The sequence below is a fragment of the Hemiscyllium ocellatum genome, chromosome 18, assembly GCF_020745735.1.
Source record: "Hemiscyllium ocellatum isolate sHemOce1 chromosome 18, sHemOce1.pat.X.cur, whole genome shotgun sequence".
In the NCBI taxonomy this organism is placed as follows: domain Eukaryota; kingdom Metazoa; phylum Chordata; class Chondrichthyes; order Orectolobiformes; family Hemiscylliidae; genus Hemiscyllium; species Hemiscyllium ocellatum.
The window spans coordinates 78,429,361-78,454,352 of record NC_083418.1 but is presented as its reverse complement, the minus strand read 5'-3'; positions in this window follow the sequence as shown (position 1 = coordinate 78,454,352).

Genomic DNA, 24,992 nt, shown 5'->3' with positions numbered 1-24,992 from the left:
TGCGGAGGAGGTTGTCGGGGCTGGTTTTGCGCGGCGCGGGCGCGGGGGTGGTCCTCTCGGCCTACGCCGACGACGTGCTCCTCACTTTCACCGACCCGGCTGACCTGGGGAGGATGCGCGAGTGCCAGGCCGTGTACTCGGCGGCGTCTTCCGCCAGGATCAACTGGGCCAAATGTTCCGGGCTACTGGTGGGTCCGTGGCGGGTGGACTCCCTGCCGGAGGAGTTTCGGGGGTTCAGCTGGAGTACCACCCATCTCCTCTACCTGGGGGTCTACCTCAGCCCGACCGAGGAATCCTGGCCGGCCAACTGGCAGGAGCTGGAGGCCAAAGTCTCGGCTCGCCTAGGCCGCTGGACAGGACTGCTCCGAGTGCTATCTTACAGGAGCCGAGTGCTGGTCATAAACCAGCTGGTGGCCGCCATGCTGTGGTACCGGCTGGTCACTTTGGTCCCTCCTCCTGGCTTTGTCGCTGACATCCAGAGAACGTTGGTCGACTTCTTCTGGGACAAAAAGATGCACTGGGTCGCTGCGCAGGTTCTGAGTCTCCCCATTGAGGAGGGCGGTCAGTCGCTGGTGTGCGTCCGCACCCAGGTCGCGACCTTCCGCCTTCAGACCTTGCAGCGATACCTTTACGTCGAGCCTCCTCCTAGGTGGTGCGCCCTGGCGACGTATTTTTTCCGCCAGGTGCGTAACCTCAACTACGACACGCAGCTCCTGTTCGTCGATCGTGACGGTTTGGAGGTCGCCCTCAAGGTGCTGCCTGTCTTTTACCAGGACCTGATCACTGTCTGGAACATGGTCGAATCGCGTCGCGCCTACCCTCCGGCAGGAGTAGCGGCTGTCGTCAGGGAGCCGTTGCTCAGGAATCCGCACCTCCGTGCTCGCGGGTTCGAGTGGCTGTCGGAGGGGAGGGCCGTGGCGGCGAGGGTGACCAGGGTCGGGGACGTGCTGGGTGCCGGGGGCCTGGGCTGGACGTTGCCGCAAGACATAGCGAGCAGGGCAGCGGTAGACGTCCGGTACGTGGCCACCGGCATCCGACGCCTTAAAACGGCGGTGCTCGGACCCGACGTAGTGCACCAGTTGGAGGACGCTCAGGTGTGCGGTGGGATCCCGTCCGCGCTCACCCCTGCCCGGACGGAATTTCACATCGGCCCCAGGGTCCCGTACTTCCCGCGGGAGCCTGTGCCCCACAACCTGAGCCGCCTCCGTAATTTTAGGTTTGTCCCGTTCAAGGACGTTAAAAGGCGGGTCCTGTACAGACTGCTGCTGCACACCGTCCACCTCTTCTCCCTCATCCACCGCCCGGACACACCCTGGCGTGCCCATTTGCCACTGGGCGGTGGGGGTCCCCAGTGGAGGGCCCTCTACGCAGGAGTCCTCCCCCTTTCTCTCGGGGATCTGGGGTGGAGGGTGTTGCACGCAGCAGTCCCCTGCAACCGCAGATTGCGGTGGTTCACGGACTCCCAGCCCAACTGCTTGTTCTGTGGCGCTGTGGAGTCCGTGGACCATGTGTATATTGGGTGTGGGCGTTTGCACTCCCTTTTTGATTTTCTTAAAAACCTCCTCCTCTGCTTTTGTTTGCACTTCAGTCCCACGCTCCTGATCTTCGGGCACCCGGTGCGGAGGAGGGAGGGCAGGTCTGAAGATCTCCTCGTGGGTCTGCTCCTGGGCCTGGCCAAACTGGCCATAAACAGGTCCAGGCAGCGGGCCGTGGAGGGGGTCGTTAGGGCCGACTGCCTGCCCCTCTTCCGCGGTTACGTTAGGGCCCGGGTGTCCTTGGAGAAGGAGCACGCGGTGTCCACCAACACCCTGGAGTTGTTCAGGGAGAGGTGGGCGCCGCAGGGAGTGGAGTGCATCATTTCCCCCTCCAACTCTATTTTGATTTAGTCCCTGCCCTCCCCTTCACTGTTTTGATCACACAGCATTGCCCTTTGATGTGAAGGGCACTGCTCGTCACAGGCCACTCGGGTGTTTTCCTACTTTTCCTGGTGGTGGAAATTAAATAAAGATTTGTACACCTTGTCTCTCACTGTGTCTCACACCTGCACACACACACCATGGGTGCTGGGGATAAAAATAATAAGCACTACCGCAGTTAGGCGGTAGTGTGGGGGGTTAATGAAAAAAAAAGAAAAGAAAAAAAAAAAAAGAAAAAAAAAATATACAGAGGGGATTACATTAGGGCCCGGGTGTCCTTGGAGAAGGAGCACGCGGTGTCCACCAACACCCTGGAGTTGTTCAGGGAGAGGTGGGCGCCGCAGGGAGTGGAGTGCATCATTTCCCCCTCCAACTCTATTTTGATTTAGTCCCTGCCCTCCCCTTCACTGTTTTGATCACACAGCATTGCCCTTTGATGTGAAGGGCACTGCTCGTCACAGGCCACTCGGGTGTTTTCCTACTTTTCCTGGTGGTGGAAATTAAATAAAGATTTGTGCACTTTATGTCTCTAAAAAAAGTAAAAAAAAGAAAAAAAAAGGAGAAGAAAAAAGGAGAAAGAGTAGAAAAATCCCCTAAGGGCACTGCTCGTCACAGGCCACTCGGGTGTTTTCCTACTTTTCCTGGTGGTGGAAATTAAATAAAGATTTGTGCACTTTATGTCTCTCACTGTGTCTCACAACTACACACACACACAAAAAAAAGAAAAAAAAAGAAAAGAAAAAAAGAAAAAAAAAAAGAAAAAAAAAATATACAGAGGGGATTACATTAGGGCCCGGGTGTCCTTGGAGAAGGAGCACGCGGTGTCCACCAACACCCTGGAGTTGTTCAGGGAGAGGTGGGCGCCGCAGGGAGTGGAGTGCATCATTTCCCCCTCCAACTCTATTTTGATTTAGTCCCTGCCCTCCCCTTCACTGTTTTGATCACACAGCATTGCCCTTTGATGTGAAGGGCACTGCTTGTCACTAGACCACTCAGGTGTTTCCCCCTGTCAGGAGTTGGACCAGTGGCAGTGTCGTGCCTGTGGGAGAAGAGAGAAGACCAAGGAGGAGGTGGAGGAAGGAGGTGAGAGCTTTGTGTTCTGGGCCTAGTGTTTGAGCTGACCTGGGGCCCACTCCCACTGCTGGTCTCTGGGACCCCGCCTGGGCCTGCCCTCCACCACCGCAGCCTGGGACTCGCCTGAGGCCCCTTCCCACAACCTCCTCCACTGGTGTGACCTGAGGCCTACCTCCACTGCTGGGACCAAGGGCCAGCCTGGGACTTGCCGGAGGCCTGCCTCCACCAGCGCTGCCTGGGACTTGCCTGAGGCACCTTCCCACAACCTCCACCACTGCTGACTGGAACTCGCCTGGGGGTCCCTCCCCAACAGGTCCGCCTCCACTGCTGGGACAAAGGGCCAGCCTGGGATTTGCCAGAGGCCTGCCTCAACTGCTGCTGCTGCTGCCAGAGGCCTGACTCCACCACCACTGCCTGGGACTTGCCTGGGAGTCCCTCCCCAACTGAGGGCCTGCCTGGGACTCGCCAGAGGCCTGCCTCCACCACTGCAGCCTGGGACTTGCCTGAGGCCACTCTCCACAGCCTCCACCACTGCTGCGACCCGAGGCCCACCTCCACTGCTGCTGCCCAGGACTTAATTTTGGGGCTGCCTGGGACTTGTCTTGGGGACCCTCCCCAACAGGCCTGCCCCTACCGGTGACCAAGGGCCTACCTGGGACTCGCCCGAAGCCTGCCCCTGCCATTGCCTGAGGCCGGTTTCCACCGTCGCTGCCTGGGACTCTCCTCGGGTGACTGGCTTTGGGCACGACCCCAGGACTTCCGCCACTGCTACAGCCAAAGGCCCACCTCCAGCAGCAGAATATGGCGAGCCCGAAGGTCGCAGGGCCCAGCCGGACCTACGCCGGGGTAGCCGCTGCCTTGGGCTCGGCTGGCCCAACCCCGGCCGCAACCGCATCCCCCTTCAGGCACCTGACCAAACGCCTGGGGGTCAAGGCCTATCCCCATCCCAACATGACCATCGAGGCCTGCAGTAAGGCCATGGCTAGTGTGGTCGGCCCACTGGCCATCGTCGCTGCGGCCCGCATGTACGGGAAGGCCGTCTTCTTTCTTAAGACCGAGCAGGCGGTCCACCTGGCCGTGGAGAGGGGGCTCACTGTGGGCGGGACATATTTGCCAGTCGACCCTTTGGAGGTCACGGCCCAGAGAGTCGTGATCTCCAACGTCCCGCCCTTCATTGCCAGCGAGCTCCTTCTTCCCCACCTCAACACCTTGGGGGAGATCCGGTCAGGTGTTCAACCGCTCCTGCTCGGTCTTAAGGACCCCACCCTCCGTCACGTATACTCCTTCCGACGCCAGGTGTTTATTTGCCTGGCCCGGGAGGAGGTCACGGAGGGCTCCTTCACTGTCCTCCACGAGGGCGCGGCATACCGCGCCTTCTGGACGGCGGACGGTGTGCGGTGCCACCTGTGCCGTGAGGTGGGGCACATTAGAAAGAACTGCCCCACCCAGAAGGCTGCCCAGCCCACACCAACGGCTGCGGGTGGTGCCGCCGCACCCACTCCCCCTCCCCCAAAGTCAACACCACAAGCCCCGGCACCGGGGGCTAAGCCGGAGGCTCCCAATGCCTCAGCTTCTGGCAGGGAGGGGGGTGAGCGCCCGACCGAACGGAAGGCGCTCAGGAAGACGCAACGCGTCAAGCCCGCCCACGGGGAGACCACCCTATCCCCATCCCTTCCCCTTCCCCTCCCCTCCACGTAGCCCACGACCTGCCCCGCCCCGGCACGACAATGCCCCTGCGGCCGTGCCAGCGTCGCCCCGGCGCGGGAACCCTGACCCCCGAACCCCCAAACACGTACCTGATCCCGGCCCCACTGACCCCGACCCCAACACCGACCCCCACCCCGTTAAGGAAACTCCTGGGGCTTCAACCCCCCCTCCAGAAACTGAGCCCCGCCCCACCCAGCCACCCCCTGGCACTAACCTGGGGGGAACCATCGCTGCTCCACTTCCTGCAGCGACCGTGTCTCTGGGCCCCGGAGAGGGAACTGGGCCCCTGCCCCGCCCGCCATCACCTGATATACCAGGGGCGGGGCAGGAAGTGACACGGCTGACCCTCTCCACCCTGGCCACGCCCCCTGCATTCCCCCAGCCAATCATATTCCGGGAAAGGCGGGGGGGAGGGACCTCGGGCCCCACGACCACCAAGGCGGGCGGGGAGGGGAAGACCCATAAATCCCCCCCTGTCTCTCTGGGGAAGAGGCGCCGGCCCTTGGAGGGGGGAGAAATCCCATCAGCGCGCCGGCGGCGCTGCCCCTCTCCAGGGGATGAGCCGACGGTGTCTCCCCACTGTCCTGCACCATGGCCTGACCTGCCCAAACCCCCAGGGGCGACAGCCGGGCCTTCCACCGCCATAACTCCTCCAGCCCCTGGGGAGGATTTTAATACCGTCACGGGCCATGGTGCAGGCGGCCGTGTTCTTTTTAACATTGGGTCGTCGAGCGGTGGAGGGGAGGAAGGTGTTATCCTCGCTCCTCCCTCCCAGACTGTTTTTCCGGGGGCCTTGGCCCTGGGGGAGGACCTTTTCCCCGAGGAGCCGGGCGTCCCGGTGTCGGGAGAGGAGCGGGGCCCCGAGCCTCTGCCGCCCGGCGACCCGAACTCGGGGCGTTCCGGGAAGGGGTGCGCCGAGGAAGATACGGAAGGTGACCCTGGGGGTGGGGTCACTGGAGGTTTGAGGCCAGTTGGCGGTGCCGGACCAGCCCCCATCCTCTCGGTGGGGGAGGGGTCGGTGACCGAAGGCGACCTCCCGGAGGAGGGTTCTGGATCGGTGGCGGACACCGGGGACGACGCGGAGTCCGTCTCCAGCGACATTTTCGAGTCCCAGGTGCCCCCCACCGATCTCCCCCTCATCCCCCTCGAGGAACTCCGGGAATTTGTCGAGGAAACTCGGAGTCGCCGGGATAGAGCCCAACTGGCGCTCGACCGCTGGAGCTCCTTCGAAAGAGTCTACTGGTCGGCCCACGCTGCGCGCCAGGCGCCCGGGCTTGACGTCAATGAGCGAAAGCGAGTCAGGAACTTCCTGGGAGCACTCCTGGTGAGGGCGAGGGACTTCTGTGCCCCTCTCTCGTCCTCCCAGTAAATATGTACATAGTTTAACTGTGTGTACTGGTGGTGGTTGCACTATACTTCCGACATGGAGACAACTATAGCCAGCCTCAACATCAACGGCAGCAGGGAGTCACAGCGCAGATTCCAGACCCTCTCGGTCCTTCGGGACGGGAGGTATGCGGTGTGCTTCCTGCAAGAAACCCACACTACCCCGGGAGACGAAGCCACCTGGCTCCTGGAGTGGCGAGGGGGGGTCTACATGAGTCACCTCACCCGCAGATCTGGCGGGGTGGCTATCTTGTTGGCCCCGCATTTTCAGCCGGAGATCTTGGGGGTCAGGGAGCCAGTGCCAGGCCGTTTGCTTCACCTGACGGTTCGGCTGGGGGGCGCGGTGCTTCACTTGGTGAACGTCTACGCTCCCCTGGCCGGGCCGAGGCAAGCGAGCTTCTTCGAAGAAGTGTCCGCTCATCTCGCTTCCATCGACGAGAACCAGTGCGTCGTCCTCGGGGGAGATTTTAACTGCGTCCTCGAGGACAGGGACCACGGCGGTGCCCGCACGAGTTCGACGTCGGGGAGGAGGTTGGGGGACTTGGTCAAGTCCTTGGACCTGGTGGACGTCTGGCGGAATCTCCATCCTGACTCCATCGCCTTCACCTTCGTGAGGCCTGGGGTCGGAGCGTCCAGAATCGACCGCCTGTACGTTTCGCGGGCGTACGCCTCCTGCTTTCCGAAGGCCTCCACGCGGCAGGTGTCGTGCACGGACCATCACCTGGTGTGGGCGGAACTCCTTCCGTTCGGCGCCAGGTTGGGCTCCGCGTACTGGCACTTTAACAACCTGCTGCTGGAGGACGAGCGGTTCCGGGACTCGTTTCGTCGTTTCTGGGCCGGCTGGAGAAGGAAGCGGGGAAGCTTCCCCTCCCTGAGGCTATGGTGGGACGTGGGCAAGGCTCACGTCCGCGTCTTCTGTCAGGAGTACGCGAGGGGGTCGACAAAGAGGCGGAAATCCAGGATCGGGGAGTTGGAGAGGGAGATGCTCGACCTGGAGTCACGCCTCGGTCAGCCCGACGCGGACCCGGCCCTGCGCGGGGTGTACGAAGAGAAGAAGGCCGCGCTCCGGGACCTGCAGCTCGTCGGGGCTCGGGGCGCGTACGTGAGGTCGCGGCTCCAGCTCCTCCAGGACCTGGACCGCGGCTCCCCCTTCTTCTACTCGCTGGAAAAAAGGCGTGGCACCCGTCAGCAGCTCCTTGTGCTGCTGGCCGACGACGGGTCCCTCGTCTCGGATCCGGAGGGTATCAGGGCCCACGTCCGATCCTATTACACGGCCCTGTTCTCTCCGGATCCGTCCAGCGAGGACGCTCGCAGAGTTCTGTGGGAGGACCTGCCGCAGCTCAGCCCGGAGGACGCCGGAAGGCTCGACGCTCCCGTCACCTTAGAGGAGCTGACCGGCGCCCTCGACCGGCTCTCGAGGGGCAAATCCCCGGGGCTGGACGGGCTGACTGTGGAGTTCTTCAGGGCGTTCTGGGACGTCCTGGGGAGCGACTACGCACAGGTCCTGGGGGAGTGTCTAAATGCCGGAGAGCTGCCCCTTTCTTGGCGCAGGGCGGTCATCGTCCTGCTGCCAAAGAAGGGGGACCTTCGTTCTTTGAAGAACTGGCGTCCGGTCTCCCTCCTCAGCACGGACTACAAAATCTTTGCCAGGGTGTTGTCTTCTCGCCTGGCTTCCGTGCTGGCCCACATGATTCACCCAGACCAGTCCTACACGGTCCCGGGCCGGAGGATACAAGACAACGTCCATCTGGTCCGGGACCTGATCCATTTCTGTCGACGGGCTGGTCTGCCGAGCGCCTTCCTGTCTCTCGACCAGGAGAAGGCGTTCGACAGGGTCGATCACGAGTACCTGCTCGGGACTCTGCGGGCGTTCGGGTTCGGGACGCAGTTCGTCGCCCGGATCCGACTTTTGTACGCCGCCGCAGAGTGTCTGGTTAAAGTTAACGGGTCCCTGACGGCGCCCCTTCGCTTCGGGAGAGGAGTGCGTCAAGGCTGCCCCCTGTCCGGCCAACTGTATTCCCTGTGCGTGGAGCCTTTCCTGCGCCTCTTGCGGAGGAGGTTGTCGGGGCTGGTTCTGCGCGGCGCGGGCGCGGGGGTGGTCCTCTCGGCCTACGCCGACGACGTGCTCCTCACTTTCACCGACCCGGCTGACCTGGGGAGGATGCGCGAGTGCCAGGCCGTGTACTCGGCGGCGTCTTCCGCCAGGATCAACTGGGCCAAATGTTCCGGGCTACTGGTGGGTCCGTGGCGGGTGGACTCCCTGCCGGAGGAGTTTCGGGGGTTCAGCTGGAGTACCACCCATCTCCTCTACCTGGGGGTCTACCTCAGCCCGACCGAGGAATCCTGGCCGGCCAACTGGCAGGAGCTGGAGGCCAAAGTCTCGGCTCGCCTAGGCCGCTGGACAGGACTGCTCCGAGTGCTATCTTACAGGAGCCGAGTGCTGGTCATAAACCAGCTGGTGGCCGCCATGCTGTGGTACCGGCTGGTCACTTTGGTCCCTCCTCCTGGCTTTGTCGCTGACATCCAGAGAACGTTGGTCGACTTCTTCTGGGACAAAAAGATGCACTGGGTCGCTGCGCAGGTTCTGAGTCTCCCCATTGAGGAGGGCGGTCAGTCGCTGGTGTGCGTCCGCACCCAGGTCGCGACCTTCCGCCTTCAGACCTTGCAGCGATACCTTTACGTCGAGCCTCCTCCTAGGTGGTGCGCCCTGGCGACGTATTTTTTCCGCCAGGTGCGTAACCTCAACTACGACACGCAGCTCCTGTTCGTCGACCGTGACGGTTTGGAGGTCGCCCTCAAGGTGCTGCCTGTCTTTTACCAGGACCTGATCACTGTCTGGAGCATGGTCGAATCGCGTCGCGCCTACCCTCCGGCAGGAGTAGCGGCTGTCGTCAGGGAGCCGTTGCTCAGGAATCCGCACCTCCGTGCTCGCGGGTTCGAGTGGCTGTCGGAGGGGAGGGCCGTGGCGGCGAGGGTGACCAGGGTCGGGGACGTGCTGGGTGCCGGGGGCCTGGGCTGGACGTTGCCGCAAGACATAGCGAGCAGGGCAGCGGTAGACGTCCGGTACGTGGCCACCGGCATCCGACGCCTTAAAACGGCGGTGCTCGGACCCGACGTAGTGCACCAGTTGGAGGACGCTCAGGTGTGCGGTGGGATCCCGTCCGCGCTCACCCCTGCCCGGACGGAATTTCACATTGGCCCCAGGGTCCCGTACTTCCCGCGGGAGCCTGTGCCCCACAACCTGAGCCGCCTCCGAAATTTTAACTTTGTCCCGTTCAAGGACGTTAAAAGGTGTGTCCTATATCGACTGCTGCTGCACACCGTCCACCTCTTCTCCCTCATCCACCGCCCGGACACGCCCTGGCGTGCCCATTTGCCACCGGGCGGTGGGGATCCCCAGTGGAGGGCTCTCTACGCAGGAGTCCTCCCCCTTTCTCTCGGGGATCTGGGGTGGAGGGTGCTGCACGCAGCAGTCCCCTGCAACCGCAGATTGCGGTGGTTCACGGACTCCCAGCCCAACTGCTTGTTCTGTGGCGCTGTGGAGTCCGTGGACCATGTGTATGTTGGGTGTGGGCGTTTGCACTCCCTTTTTGATTTTCTGAAAAACCTTCTCCTCTGCTTTTGGTTGCACTTCAGTCCCACGCTCCTGATCTTCGGGCACCCGGTGCGGAGGAGGGAGGGCAGGTCTGAAGACCTCCTCGTGGGTCTGCTCCTGGGCCTGGCCAAACTGGCCATAAACAGGTCCAGGCAGCGGGCCGTGGAGGGGGTCGTTAGGGCCGACTGCCTGCCCCTCTTCCGCGGTTACGTTAGGGCCCGGGTGTCCTTGGAGAAGGAGCACGCGGTGTCCACCAACACCCTGGAGTTGTTCAGGGAGAGGTGGGCGCCGCAGGGAGTGGAGTGCATCATTTCCCCCTCCAACTCTATTTTGATTTAGTCCCTGCCCTCCCCTTCACTGTTTTGATCACACAGCATTGCCCTTTGATGTGAAGGGCACTGCTCGTCACAGGCCACTCGGGTGTTTTCCTACTTTTCCTGGTGGTGGAAATTAAATAAAGATTTGTGCACTTTATGTCTCTCACTGTGTCTCAAAAAAAAAAAAAAAAAAAAGCAAAAAAAAAAAAAAAAAAAAAGGAGAAAGAGTAGAAAAATCCCCTAAGGGCACTGCTTGTCACTGGCCACTCGGGTGTTTCCCCTGTTAAGAGTTGGACCAGTGGCAGTGTTGTGCCTGTGGGAGAAGGGAGAAGGGAGAAGGGAGAAGGGAGAAGGGAGAAGACCAAGGAGGAGGTGGAGGAAGGAGGTGAGAGCTTTGTGTTCTGGGCCCTGTGTTTGAGCTGACCTGGGGCCCACTCCCACTGCTGGTCTCTGGGACCCTGCCTGGGCCTGCCTCCACCACTGCAGCCTGGGACTCGCCTGAGGCCCCTTCCCACAACCTCCTCCACTGGTGTGACCTGAGGCCTACCTCCACTGCTGGGACCAAGGGCCAGCCTGGGACTCGCCAGAGGCCTGCCTCAACTTCTGCTGCAGCCAGAGGCCTGCCTCCACCAGCGCTGCCTGGGACTTGCCTGGGAGTCCCTCCCCAACTGAGGGCCTGCCTGGGACTCGCCAGAGGCCTGCCTCCACCACTGCAGCCTGGGACTTGCCTGAGGCCACTCCCCGCAGCCTCCACCACTGCTGCGACCTGAGGTCCACCTCCACTGCTGCTGCCCAGGACTTAATTTTGGGGCTGCCTGGGACTTGTCTTGGGGACACCCCCCCCCCCCCCCAACAGGCCTGCCCCCAACACTGCAACTGAGGGCCTGCCGAGGACTTGCCTGAGGCCTGCCTCCACCACCGCTGCCTAGGACTCGCCTCGGGTGACTGGCCTCGGGCACCTCCCCAAGGACTCCACCGCGACTACTGCCAGAGGCCCACCTCCACCGCTGCTGCGGGGGCCGACGGAGTATGGCGAGCCCGAAGGTCGCAGGGCCCAGCCGGACCTACGCCGGGGTAGCCGCTGCCTTGGGCTCGGCTGGCCCAACCCCGGCCGCAACCGCATCCCCCTTCAGGCACCTGACCAAACGCCTGGGGGTCAAGGCCTATCCCCATCCCAACATGACCATCGAGGCCTGCAGTAAGGCCATGGCTAGTGTGGTCGGCCCACTGGCCATCGTCGCTGCGGCCCGCATGTACGGGAAGGCCGTCTTCTTCTTAAGACCGAGCAGGCGGTCCACCTGGCCGTGGAGAGGGGGCTCACTGTGGGCGGGACATATTTGCCAGTCGACCCTTTGGAGGTCACGGCCCAGAGAGTCGTGATCTCCAACGTCCCGCCCTTCATTGCCAGCGAGCTCCTTCTTCCCCACCTCAACACCTTGGGGGAGATCCGGTCAGGTGTTCAACCGCTCCTGCTCGGTCTTAAGGACCCCACCCTCCGTCATGTGTACTCCTTCCGACGCCAGGTGTTTATTTGCCTGGCCCGGGAGGAGGTCACGGAGGGCTCCTTCACCATCCTCCACGAGGGCGCGGCATACCGCGCCTTCTGGACGGCGGACGGCGTGCGGTGCCACCTGTGCCGCGAGGTGGGGCATATTAGAAAAAACTGCCCCACCCAGAAAGCTGCCCAGCCCACACCAACGGCTGCGGGTGGTGCCGCCGCACCCACTCCCCCTCCCCCAAAGTCAACACCACAAGCCCCGGCACCGGGGGCTAAGCCGGAGGCTCCCAATGCCTCAGCCTCTGGCAGGGAGGGGGGTGAGCGTCCGACCGAACGGAAGGCGCTCAGGAAGACGCAACGCGTCAAGCCCGCCCACGGGGAGACCACCCTATCCCCATCCCCTTCCCCTTCCCCTCCACGTAGCCCACGACCTGCCCCGCCCCGGCACGACAATGCCCCTGCGGCCGTGCCAGCGTCGCCCCGGCGCGGGAACCCTGACCCCCGAACCCCCAAACCCGTACCTGATCCCGGTCCCACTGACCCCGACCCCAACACCGACCCCCACCTCGTTAAGGAAACTCCTGGGGCTTCAACCCCCCCTCCAGAAACTGAGCCCCGCCCCACCCAGCCACCCCCTGGCACTAACCTGGGGGGAACCATCGCTGCTCCACTTCCTGCAGCGACCGTGTCTCTGGGCCCCGGAGAGGGAACTGGGCCCCTGCCCCGCCCGCCATCACCTGATATACCAGGGGCGGGGCAGGAAGTGACACGGCTGACCCTCCCCACCCTGGCCACGCCCCCTGAATTCCCCCAGCCAATCATATTCCGGGAAAGGCTGGGGGGAGGGACCTCGGGCCCCATGACCACCAAGGCGGGCGGGGAGGGGAAGGCTCATAAACTCCCCCCTGTCTCTCTGGGGAAGAGGCACTGGCCCTTGGAGGGGGGAGAAATCCCATCAGCGCGCCGGCGGCGCTGCCCCTCTCCAGGGGATGAGCCGACGGTGTCCCCCCACTGTCCTGCACCATGGCCTGACCTGCCCAAACCCCCAGGGGCGACAGCCGGGCCTTCCACCGCCATAACTCCTCCAGCCCCTGGGGAGGATTTTAATACCGTCACGGGCCATGGTGCAGGCGGCCGTGTTCTTTTAACATTGGGTCGTCGAGCGGTGGTGGGGAGGAAGGTGTTATCCTCGCTCCTCCCTCCCAGACTGTTTTTCCGGGGGCCTTGGCCCTGGGGGAGGACCTTTTCCCCGAGGAGCCGGGCGTCCCGGTGTCGGGAGAGGAGCGGGGCCCCGAGCCTCTGCCGCCCGGCGACCCGAACTCGGGGCGTTCCGGGAAGGGGTGCGCCGAGGAAGATACGGAAGGTGACCCTGGGGGTGGGGTCACTGGAGGTTTGAGGCCAGTTGGCGGTGCCGGACCAGCCCCCATCCTCTCGGTGGGGGAGGGGTCGGTGACCGAAGGCGACCTCCCGGAGGAGGGTTCTGGATCGGTGGCGGACACCGGGGACGACGCGGAGTCCGTCTCCAGCGACATTTTCGAGTCCCAGGTGCCCCCCACCGATCTCCCCCTCATCCCCCTCGAGGAACTCCGGGAATTTGTCGAGGAAACTCGGAGTCGCCGGGATAGAGCCCAACTGGCGCTCGACCGCTGGAGCTCCTTCGAAAGAGTCTACTGGTCGGCCCACGCTGCGCGCCAGGCGCCCGGGCTTGACGTCAATGAGCGAAAGCGAGTCAGGAACTTCCTGGGAGCACTCCTGGTGAGGGCGAGGGACTTCTGTGCCCCTCTCTCGTCCTCCCAGTAAATATGTACATAGTTTAACTGTGTGTACTGGTGGTGGTTGCACTATACTTCCGACATGGAGACAACTATAGCCAGCCTCAACATCAACGGCAGCAGGGAGTCACAGCGCAGATTCCAGACCCTCTCGGTCCTTCGGGACGGGAGGTATGCGGTGTGCTTCCTGCAAGAAACCCACACTACCCCGGGAGACGAAGCCACCTGGCTCCTGGAGTGGCGAGGGGGGGTCTACATGAGTCACCTCACCCGCAGATCTGGCGGGGTGGCTATCTTGTTGGCCCCGCATTTTCAGCCGGAGATCTTGGGGGTCAGGGAGCCAGTGCCAGGCCGTTTGCTTCACCTGACGGTTCGGCTGGGGGGCGCGGTGCTTCACTTGGTGAACGTCTACGCTCCCCTGGCCGGGCCGAGGCAAGCGAGCTTCTTCGAAGAAGTGTCCGCTCATCTCGCTTCCATCGACGAGAACCAGTGCGTCGTCCTCGGGGGAGATTTTAACTGCGTCCTCGAGGACAGGGACCACGGCGGTGCCCGCACGAGTTCGACGTCGGGGAGGAGGTTGGGGGACTTGGTCAAGTCCTTGGACCTGGTGGACGTCTGGCGGAATCTCCATCCTGACTCCATCGCCTTCACCTTCGTGAGGCCTGGGGTCGGAGCGTCCAGAATCGACCGCCTGTACGTTTCGCGGGCGTACGCCTCCTGCTTTCCGAAGGCCTCCACGCGGCAGGTGTCGTGCACGGACCATCACCTGGTGTGGGCGGAACTCCTTCCGTTCGGCGCCAGGTTGGGCTCCGCGTACTGGCACTTTAACAACCTGCTGCTGGAGGACGAGCGGTTCCGGGACTCGTTTCGTCGTTTCTGGGCCGGCTGGAGAAGGAAGCGGGGAAGCTTCCCCTCCCTGAGGCTATGGTGGGACGTGGGCAAGGCTCACGTCCGCGTCTTCTGTCAGGAGTACGCGAGGGGGTCGACGAAGAGGCGGAAATCCAGGATCGGGGAGTTGGAGAGGGAGATGCTCGACCTGGAGTCACGCCTCGGTCAGCCCGACGCGGACCCGGCCCTGCGCGGGGTGTACGAAGAGAAGAAGGCCGCGCTCCGGGACCTGCAGCTCGTCGGGGCTCGGGGCGCGTACGTGAGGTCGCGGCTCCAGCTCCTCCAGGACCTGGACCGCGGCTCCCCCTTCTTCTACTCGCTGGAAAAAAGGCGTGGCACCCGTCAGCAGCTCCTTGTGCTGCTGGCCGACGACGGGTCCCTCGTCTCGGATCCGGAGGGTATCAGGGCCCACGTCCGATCCTATTACACGGCCCTGTTCTCTCCGGATCCGTCCAGCGAGGACGCTCGCAGAGTTCTGTGGGAGGACCTGCCGCAGCTCAGCCCGGAGGACGCCGGAAGGCTCGACGCTCCCGTCACCTTAGAGGAGCTGACCGGCGCCCTCGACCGGCTCTCGAGGGGCAAATCCCCGGGGCTGGACGGGCTGACTGTGGAGTTCTTCAGGGCGTTCTGGGACGTCCTGGGGAGCGACTACGCACAGGTCCTGGGGGAGTGTCTAAATGCCGGAGAGCTGCCCCTTTCTTGGCGCAGGGCGGTCATCGTCCTGCTGCCAAAGAAGGGGGACCTTCGTTCTTTGAAGAACTGGCGTCCGGTCTCCCTCCTCAGCACGGACTACAAAATCTTTGCCAGGGTGTTGTCTTCTCGCCTGGCTTCCGTGCTGGCCCACATGATTCACCCGGACCAGTCCTACACGGTCCCGGGCCGGAGGATACAAGACAACGTCCATCTGGTCCGGGACCTGATCCATTTCTGTCGACGGGCTGGTCTGCCGAGCGCCTTCCTGTCTCTCGACCAGGAGAAGGCGTTCGACAGGGTCGATCACGAGTACCTGCTCGGGACTCTGCGGGCGTTCGGGTTCGGGACGCAGTTCGTCGCCCGGATCCGACTTTTGTACGCCGCCGCAGAGTGTCTGGTTAAAGTTAACGGGTCCCTGACGGCGCCCCTTCGCTTCGGGAGAGGAGTGCGTCAAGGCTGCCCCCTGTCCGGCCAGCTGTATTCCCTGTGCGTGGAGCCTTTCCTGCGCCTCTTGCGGAGGAGGTTGTCGGGGCTGGTTCTGCGCGGCGCGGGCGCGGGGGTGGTCCTCTCGGCCTACGCCGACGACGTGCTCCTCACTTTCACCGACCCGGCTGACCTGGGGAGGATGCGCGAGTGCCAGGCCGTGTACTCGGCGGCGTCTTCCGCCAGGATCAACTGGGCCAAATGTTCCGGGCTACTGGTGGGTCCGTGGCGGGTGGACTCCCTGCCGGAGGAGTTTCGGGGGTTCAGCTGGAGTACCACCCATCTCCTCTACCTGGGGGTCTACCTCAGCCCGACCGAGGAATCCTGGCCGGCCAACTGGCAGGAGCTGGAGGCCAAAGTCTCGGCTCGCCTAGGCCGCTGGACAGGACTGCTCCGAGTGCTATCTTACAGGAGCCGAGTGCTGGTCATAAACCAGCTGGTGGCCGCCATGCTGTGGTACCGGCTGGTCACTTTGGTCCCTCCTCCTGGCTTTGTCGCTGACATCCAGAGAACGTTGGTCGACTTCTTCTGGGACAAAAAGATGCACTGGGTCGCTGCGCAGGTTCTGAGTCTCCCCATTGAGGAGGGCGGTCAGTCGCTGGTGTGCGTCCGCACCCAGGTCGCGACCTTCCGCCTTCAGACCTTGCAGCGATACCTTTACGTCGAGCCTCCTCCTAGGTGGTGCGCCCTGGCGACGTATTTTTTCCGCCAGGTGCGTAACCTCAACTACGACACGCAGCTCCTGTTCGTCGACCGTGACGGTTTGGAGGTCGCCCTCAAGGTGCTGCCTGTCTTTTACCAGGACCTGATCACTGTCTGGAACATGGTCGAATCGCGTCGCGCCTACCCTCCGGCAGGAGTAGCGGCTGTCGTCAGGGAGCCGTTGCTCAGGAATCCGCACCTCCGTGCTCGCGGGTTCGAGTGGCTGTCGGAGGGGAGGGCCGTGGCGGCGAGGGTGACCAGGGTCGGGGACGTGCTGGGTGCCGGGGGCCTGGGCTGGACGTTGCCGCAAGACATAGCGAGCAGGGCAGCGGTAGACGTCCGGTACGTGGCCACCGGCATCCGACGCCTTAAAACGGCGGTGCTCGGACCCGACGTAGTGCACCAGTTGGAGGACGCTCAGGTGTGCGGTGGGATCCCGTCCGCGCTCACCCCTGCCCGGACGGAATTTCACATCGGCCCCAGGGTCCCGTACTTCCCGCGGGAGCCTGTGCCCCACAACCTGAGCCGCCTCCGTAATTTTAGGTTTGTCCCGTTCAAGGACGTTAAAAGGCGGGTCCTGTACAGACTGCTGCTGCACACCGTCCACCTCTTCTCCCTCATCCACCGCCCGGACACGCCCTGGCGTGCCCATTTGCCACCGGGCGGTGGGGGTCCCCAGTGGAGGGCCCTCTACGCAGGAGTCCTCCCCCTTTCTCTCGGGGATCTGGGGTGGAGGGTGTTGCACGCAGCAGTCCCCTGCAACCGCAGATTGCGGTGGTTCACGGACTCCCAGCCCAACTGCTTGTTCTGTGGCGCTGTGGAGTCCGTGGACCATGTGTATGTTGGGTGTGGGCGTTTGCACTCCCTTTTTGATTTTCTTAAAAACCTTCTCCTCTGCTTTTGGTTGCACTTCAGTCCCACGCTCCTGATCTTCGGGCACCCGGTGCGGAGGAGGGAGGGCAGGTCTGAAGACCTCCTCGTGGGTCTGCTCCTGGGCCTGGCCAAACTGGCCATAAACAGGTCCAGGCAGCGGGCCGTGGAGGGGGTCGTTAGGGCCGACTGCCTGCCCCTCTTCCGCGGTTACGTTAGGGCCCGGGTGTCCTTGGAGAAGGAGCACGCGGTGTCCACCAACACCCTGGAGTTGTTCAGGGAGAGGTGGGCGCCGCAGGGAGTGGAGTGCATCATTTCCCCCTCCAACTCTATTTTGATTTAGTCCCTGCCCTCCCCTTCACTGTTTTGATCACACAGCATTGCCCTTTGATGTGAAGGGCACTGCTCGTCACAGGCCACTCGGGTGTTTTCCTACTTTTCCTGGTGGTGGAAATTAAATAAAGATTTGTGCACCTTGTCTCTCACTGTGTCTCACACCTGCACACACACACCATGGGTGCTGGGGATAAAAATAATAAGCACTACCGCAGTTAGGCGGTAGTGTGGGGGGTTAATGAAAAAAAAAATAAACAGGAGATTTGTCCCTGCCCTCCCCTTCATGTTTTGATCACACAGCATTGCCCTTTATGTGAAGGGCACTGCTCGTCACAGGCCACTCGGGTGTTTTCCTACTGTTCCTGGTGGTGGAAATTGAATAAAGATTTGTACACCTTGTCTCTCACTGTGTCTCACACCTGCACCACACACCATGGGTGCTGGGGTTAAAAATAATAAAGCACTACCGCAGTTAGGCGGTAGTGTAGGGGTTAATTAAAAAAAAAAATATAAAAAGCTCTAAAAAAAAAAAGAAAAAAAAAAAAATAAACAGGAGATTTGTCCCTGCCCTCCCCTTCACTGTTTTGATCACACAGCATTGCCCTTTGATGTGAAGGGCACTGCTTGTCACAGGCCTCTTGGGTGTTTTGCCTGTAAGGAGTTGGACCAGTGGCAGTGTTGTGCCTGAGAAGGAGAAGGAGAAGGAGAAGAAAGAAGAAAGAAGAAAGAAGAGAGAAGAACAAGGAGGAGGTGGAGGAAGGAGGTGAGAGCTTTGTGTTCTGGGCCCTGTGTTTGAGCTGACCTGGGGCCCACTCCACTGCTGGTCTCTGGGACCCTGCCTGGGCCTGCCTCCACCACCGCAGCCTGGGACTCGCCTGAGGCCCCTTCCCACAACCTCCTCCACTGGTGTGACCTGAGGCCTACCTCCACTGCTGGGACCAAGGGCCAGCCTGGGACTCGCCAGAGGCCTGCCTCAACTTCTGCTGCAGCCAGAGGCCTGCCTCCACCAGCGCTGCCTGGGACTTGCCTGGGAGTCCCTCCCCAACTGAGGGCCTGCCTGGGACTCGCCAGAGGCCTGCCTCCACCACTGCAGCCTGGGACTTGCCTGAGGCCACTCCCCGCAGCCTCCACCACTGCTGCGACCTGAGGTCCACCTCCACTGCTGCTGCCCAGGACTTAATTTTGGGGCTGCCTGGGACTTGTCTTGGGGACCCCCCCCCCCCCCCCCAACAGGCCTGCCCCCAACACTGCAACTGAGGGCCTGCCGAGGACTTGCCTGAGGCCTGCCTCCACCACCGCTGCCTAGGACTCGCCTCGGGTGACTGGCCTCGGGCACCTCCCCAAGGACTCCACCGCGACTACTGCCAGAGGCCCACCTCCACCGCTGCTGCCGGGGCCGACGGAGTATGGCGAGCCCGAAGGTCGCAGGGCCCAGCCGGACCTACGCCGGGGTAGCCGCTGCCTTGGGCTCGGCTGGCCCAACCCCGGCCGCAACCGCATCCCCCTTCAGGCACCTGACCAAACGCCTGGGGGTCAAGGCCTATCCCCATCCCAACATGACCATCGAGGCCTGCAGTAAGGCCATGGCTAGTGTGGTCGGCCCACTGGCCATCGTCGCTGCGGCCCGCATGTACGGGAAGGCCGTCTTCTTCTTAAGACCGAGCAGGCGGTCCACCTGGCCGTGGAGAGGGGGCTCACTGTGGGCGGGACATATTTGCCAGTCGACCCTTTGGAGGTCACGGCCCAGAGAGTCGTGATCTCCAACGTCCCGCCCTTCATTGCCAGCGAGCTCCTTCTTCCCCACCTCAACACCTTGGGGGAGATCCGGTCAGGTGTTCAACCGCTCCTGCTCGGTCTTAAGGACCCCACCCTCCGTCACGTGTACTCCTTCCGACGCCAGGTGTTTATTTGCCTGGCCCGGGAGGAGGTCACGGAGGGCTCCTTCACTGTCCTCCACGAGGGCGCGGCATACCGCGCCTTCTGGACGGCGGACGGCGTGCGGTGCCACCTGTGCCGTGAGGTGGGGCACATTAGAAAAAACTGCCCCACCCAGAAAGCTGCCCAGCCCACACCAACGGCTGCGGGTGGTGCCGCCGCACCCACTCCCCCTCCCCCAAAGTCAACACCACAAGCCCCGGCACCGGGGGCTAAGCCGGAGGCTCCCAATGCCTCAGCCTCTGGCAGGGAGGGGGGTGAGCGTCCGACCGAACGGAAGGCGCCCAGGAAGACGCAACGCGTCAAGCCCGCCCACGGGGAGACCACCCTATCCCCATCCCCTTCCCCGTCCCCTCCACGTAACCCACGACCGGCCCCGCCCCGGCACGACAATGCCCCTGCGGCCGTGCCAGCGTCGCCCCGGCGCGGGAACCCTGACCCCCGAACCCCCAAACCCGTACCTGATCCCGGCCCCACTGACCCCGACCCCAACACCGACCCCCACCTCGTTAAGGAAACTCCTGGGGCTTCAACCCCCCCTCCAGAAACTGAGCCCCGCCCCACCCAGCCACCCCCTGGCACTAACCTGGGGGGAACCATCGCTGCTCCACTTCCTGCAGCGACCGTGTCTCTGGGCCCCGGAGAGGGAACTGGGCCCCTGCCCCGCCCGCCATCACCTGATATACCAGGGGCGGGGCAGGAAGTGACACGGCTGACCCTCCCACCCTGGCCACGCCCCCTGCATTCCCCCAGCCAATCATATTCCGGGAAAGGCGGGGGGAGGGACCTCGGGCCCCACGACCACCAAGGCGGGCGGGGAGGGGAAGACCCATAAATCCCCCCCTGTCTCTCTGGGGAAGAGGCGCCGGCCCTTGGAGGGGGGAGAAATCCCATCAGCGCGCCGGCGGCGCTGCCCCTCTCCAGGGGATGAGCCGACGGTGTCTCCCCACTGTCCTGCACCATGGCCTGACCTGCCCAAACCCCCAGGGGCGACAGCCGGGCCTTCCACCGCCATAACTCCTCCAGCCCCTGGGGAGGATTTTAATACCGTCACGGGCCATGGTGCAGGCGGCCGTGTTCTTTTTAACATTGGGTCGTCGAGCGGTGGAGGGGAGGAAGGTGTTATCCTCGCTCCTCCCTCCCAGACTGTTTTTCCGGGGGCCTTGGCCCTGGGGGAGGACCTTTTCCCCGAGGAGCCGGGCGTCCCGGTGTCGGGAGAGGAGCGGGGCCCCGAGCCTCTGCCGCCCGGCGACCCGAACTCGGGGCGTTCCGGGAAGGGGTGCGCCGAGGAAGATACGGAAGGTGACCCTGGGGGTGGGGTCACTGGAGGTTTGAGGCCAGTTGGCGGTGCCGGACCAGCCCCCATCCTCTCGGTGGGGGAGGGGTCGGTGACCGAAGGCGACCTCCCGGAGGAGGGTTCTGGATCGGTGGCGGACACCGGGGACGACGCGGAGTCCGTCTCCAGCGACATTTTCGAGTCCCAGGTGCCCCCCACCGATCTCCCCCTCATCCCCTCGAGGAACTCCGGGAATTTGTCGAGGAAACTCGGAGTCGCCGGGATAGAGCCCAACTGGCGCTCGACCGCTGGAGCTCCTTCGAAAGAGTCTACTGGTCGGCCCACGCTGCGCGCCAGGCGCCCGGGCTTGACGTCAATGAGCGAAAGCGAGTCAGGAACTTCCTGGGAGCACTCCTGGTGAGGGCGAGGGACTTCTGTGCCCCTCTCTCGTCCTCCCAGTAAATATGTACATAGTTTAACTGTGTGTACTGGTGGTGGTTGCACTATACTTCCGACATGGAGACAACTATAGCCAGCCTCAACATCAACGGCAGCAGGGAGTCACAGCGCAGATTCCAGACCCTCTCGGTCCTTCGGGACGGGAGGTATGCGGTGTGCTTCCTGCAAGAAACCCACACTACCCCGGGAGACGAAGCCACCTGGCTCCTGGAGTGGCGAGGGGGGTCTACATGAGTCACCTCACCCGCAGATCTGGCGGGGTGGCTATCTTGTTGGCCCCGCATTTTCAGCCGGAGATCTTGGGGGTCAGGGAGCCAGTGCCAGGCCGTTTGCTTCACCTGACGGTTCGGCTGGGGGGCGCGGTGCTTCACTTGGTGAACGTCTACGCTCCCCTGGCCGGGCCGAGGCAAGCGAGCTTCTTCGAAGAAGTGTCCGCTCATCTCGCTTCCATCGACGAGAACCAGTGCGTCGTCCTCGGGGGAGATTTTAACTGCGTCCTCGAGGACAGGGACCACGGCGGTGCCCGCACGAGTTCGACGTCGGGGAGGAGGTTGGGGGACTTGGTCAAGTCCTTGGACCTGGTGGACGTCTGGCGGAATCTCCATCCTGACTCCATCGCCTTCACCTTCGTGAGGCCTGGGGTCGGAGCGTCCAGAATCGACCGCCTGTACGTTTCGCGGGCGTACGCCTCCTGCTTTCCGAAGGCCTCCACGCGGCAGGTGTCGTGCACGGACCATCACCTGGTGTGGGCGGAACTCCTTCCGTTCGGCGCCAGGTTGGGCTCCGCGTACTGGCACTTTAACAACCTGCTGCTGGAGGACGAGCGGTTCCGGGACTCGTTTCGTCGTTTCTGGGCCGGCTGGAGAAGGAAGCGGGGAAGCTTCCCCTCCCTGAGGCTATGGTGGGACGTGGGCAAGGCTCACGTCCGCGTCTTCTGTCAGGAGTACGCGAGGGGGTCGACGAAGAGGCGGAAATCCAGGATCGGGGAGTTGGAGAGGGAGATGCTCGACCTGGAGTCACGCCTCGGTCAGCCCGACGCGGACCCGGCCCTGCGCGGGTGTACGAAGAGAAGAAGGCCGCGCTCCGGGACCTGCAGCTCGTCGGGGCTCGGGGCGCGTACGTGAGGTCGCGGCTCCAGCTCCTCCAGGACCTGGACCGCGGCTCCCCCTTCTTCTACTCGCTGGAAAAAAGGCGTGGCACCCGTCAGCAGCTCCTTGTGCTGCTGGCCGACGACGGGTCCCTCGTCTCGGATCCGGAGGGTATCAGGGCCCACGTCCGATCCTATTACACGGCCCTGTTCTCTCCGGATCCGTCCAGCGAGGACGCTCGCAGAGTTCTGTGGGAGGACCTGCCGCAGCTCAGCCCGGAGGACGCCGGAAGGCTCGACGCTCCCGTCACCTTAGAGGAGCTGACCGGCGCCCTCGACCGGCTCTCGAGGGGCAAATCCCGGGGCTGGACGGGCTGACTGTGGAGTTCTTCAGGGCGTTCTGGGACGTCCTGGGGAGCGACTACGCACAGGTCCTGGGGGAGTGTCTAAATGCCGGAGAGCTGCCCCTTTCTTGGCGCAGGGCGGTCATCGTCCTGCTGCCAAAGAAGGGGGACCTTCGTTCTTTGAAGAACTGGCGTCCGGTCTCCCTCCTCAGCACGGACTACAAAATCTTTGCCAGGGTGTTGTCTTCTCGCCTGGCTTCCGTGCTGGCCCACATGATTCACCCGGACCAGTCCTACACGGTCCCGGGCCGGAGGATACAAGACAACGTCCATCTGGTCCGGGACCTGATCCATTTCTGTCGACGGGCTGGTCTGCCGAGCGCCTTCCTGTCTCTCGACCAGGAGAAGGCGTTCGACAGGGTCGATCACGAGTACCTGCTCGGGACTCTGCGGGCGTTCGGGTTCGGGACGCAGTTCGTCGCCCGGATCCGACTTTTGTACGCCGCCGCAGAGTGTCTGGTTAAAGTTAACGGGTCCCTGACGGCGCCCCTTCGCTTCGGGAGAGGAGTGCGTCAAGGCTGCCCCCTGTCCGGCCAACTGTATTCCCTGTGCGTGGAGCCTTTCCTGCGCCTCTTGCGGAGGAGGTTGTCGGGGCTGGTTCTGCGCGGCGCGGGCGCGGGGGTGGTCCTCTCGGCCTACGCCGACGACGTGCTCCTCACTTTCACCGACCCGGCTGACCTGGGGAGGATGCGCGAGTGCCAGGCCGTGTACTCGGCGGCGTCTTCCGCCAGGATCAACTGGGCCAAATGTTCCGGGCTACTGGTGGGTCCGTGGCGGGTGGACTCCCTGCCGGAGGAGTTTCGGGGGTTCAGCTGGAGTACCACCCATCTCCTCTACCTGGGGGTCTACCTCAGCCCGACCGAGGAATCCTGGCCGGCCAACTGGCAGGAGCTGGAGGCCAAAGTCTCGGCTCGCCTAGGCCGCTGGACAGGACTGCTCCGAGTGCTATCTTACAGGAGCCGAGTGCTGGTCATAAACCAGCTGGTGGCCGCCATGCTGTGGTACCGGCTGGTCACTTTGGTCCCTCCTCCTGGCTTTGTCGCTGACATCCAGAGAACGTTGGTCGACTTCTTCTGGGACAAAAAGATGCACTGGGTCGCTGCGCAGGTTCTGAGTCTCCCCATTGAGGAGGGCGGTCAGTCGCTGGTGTGCGTCCGCACCCAGGTCGCGACCTTCCGCCTTCAGACCTTGCAGCGATACCTTTACGTCGAGCCTCCTCCTAGGTGGTGCGCCCTGGCGACGTATTTTTTCCGCCAGGTGCGTAACCTCAACTACGACACGCAGCTCCTGTTCGTCGACCGTGACGGTTTGGAGGTCGCCCTCAAGGTGCTGCCTGTCTTTTACCAGGACCTGATCACTGTCTGGAACATGGTCGAATCGCGTCGCGCCTACCCTCCGGCAGGAGTAGCGGCTGTCGTCAGGGAGCCGTTGCTCAGGAATCCGCACCTCCGTGCTCGCGGGTTCGAGTGGCTGTCGGAGGGGAGGGCCGTGGCGGCGAGGGTGACCAGGGTCGGGGACGTGCTGGGTGCCGGGGCCTGGGCTGGACGTTGCCGCAAGACATAGCGAGCAGGGCAGCGGTAGACGTCCGGTACGTGGCCACCGGCATCCGACGCCTTAAAACGGCGGTGCTCGGACCCGACGTAGTGCACCAGTTGGAGGACGCTCAGGTGTGCGGTGGGATCCCGTCCGCGCTCACCCCTGCCCGGACGGAATTTCACATTGGCCCCAGGGTCCCGTACTTCCCGCGGGAGCCTGTGCCCCACAACCTGAGCCGCCTCCGAAATTTTTATTTTGTCCCGTTCAAGGACGTTAAAAGGTGGGTCCTATATCGACTGCTGCTGCACACCGTCCACCTCTTCTCCCTCATCCACCGCCCGGACACGCCCTGGCGTGCCCATTTGCCACCGGGCGGTGGGGATCCCCAGTGGAGGGCCCTCTACGCAGGAGTCCTCCCCCTTTCTCTCGGGGATCTGGGGTGGAGGGTGTTGCACGCAGCAGTCCCCTGCAACCGCAGATTGCGGTGGTTCACGGACTCCCAGCCCAACTGCTTGTTCTGTGGCGCTGTGGAGTCCGTGGACCATGTGTATGTTGGGTGTGGGCGTTTGCACTCCCTTTTTGATTTTCTGAAAAACCTTCTCCTCTGCTTTTGGTTGCACTTCAGTCCCACGCTCCTGATCTTCGGGCACCCGGTGCGGAGGAGGGAGGGCAGGTCTGAAGACCTCCTCGTGGGTCTGCTCCTGGGCCTGGCCAAACTGGCCATAAACAGGTCCAGGCAGCGGGCCGTGGAGGGGGTCGTTAGGGCCGACTGCCTGCCCCTCTTCCGCGGTTACGTTAGGGCCCGGGTGTCCTTGGAGAAGGAGCACGCGGTGTCCACCAACACCCTGGAGTTGTTCAGGGAGAGGTGGGCGCCGCAGGGAGTGGAGTGCATCATTTCCCCCTCCAACTCTATTTTGATTTAGTCCCTGCCCTCCCCTTCACTGTTTTGATCACACAGCATTGCCCTTTGATGTGAAGGGCACTGCTCGTCACAGGCCACTCGGGTGTTTTCCTACTTTTCCTGGTGGTGGAAATTAAATAAAGATTTGTGCACTTTA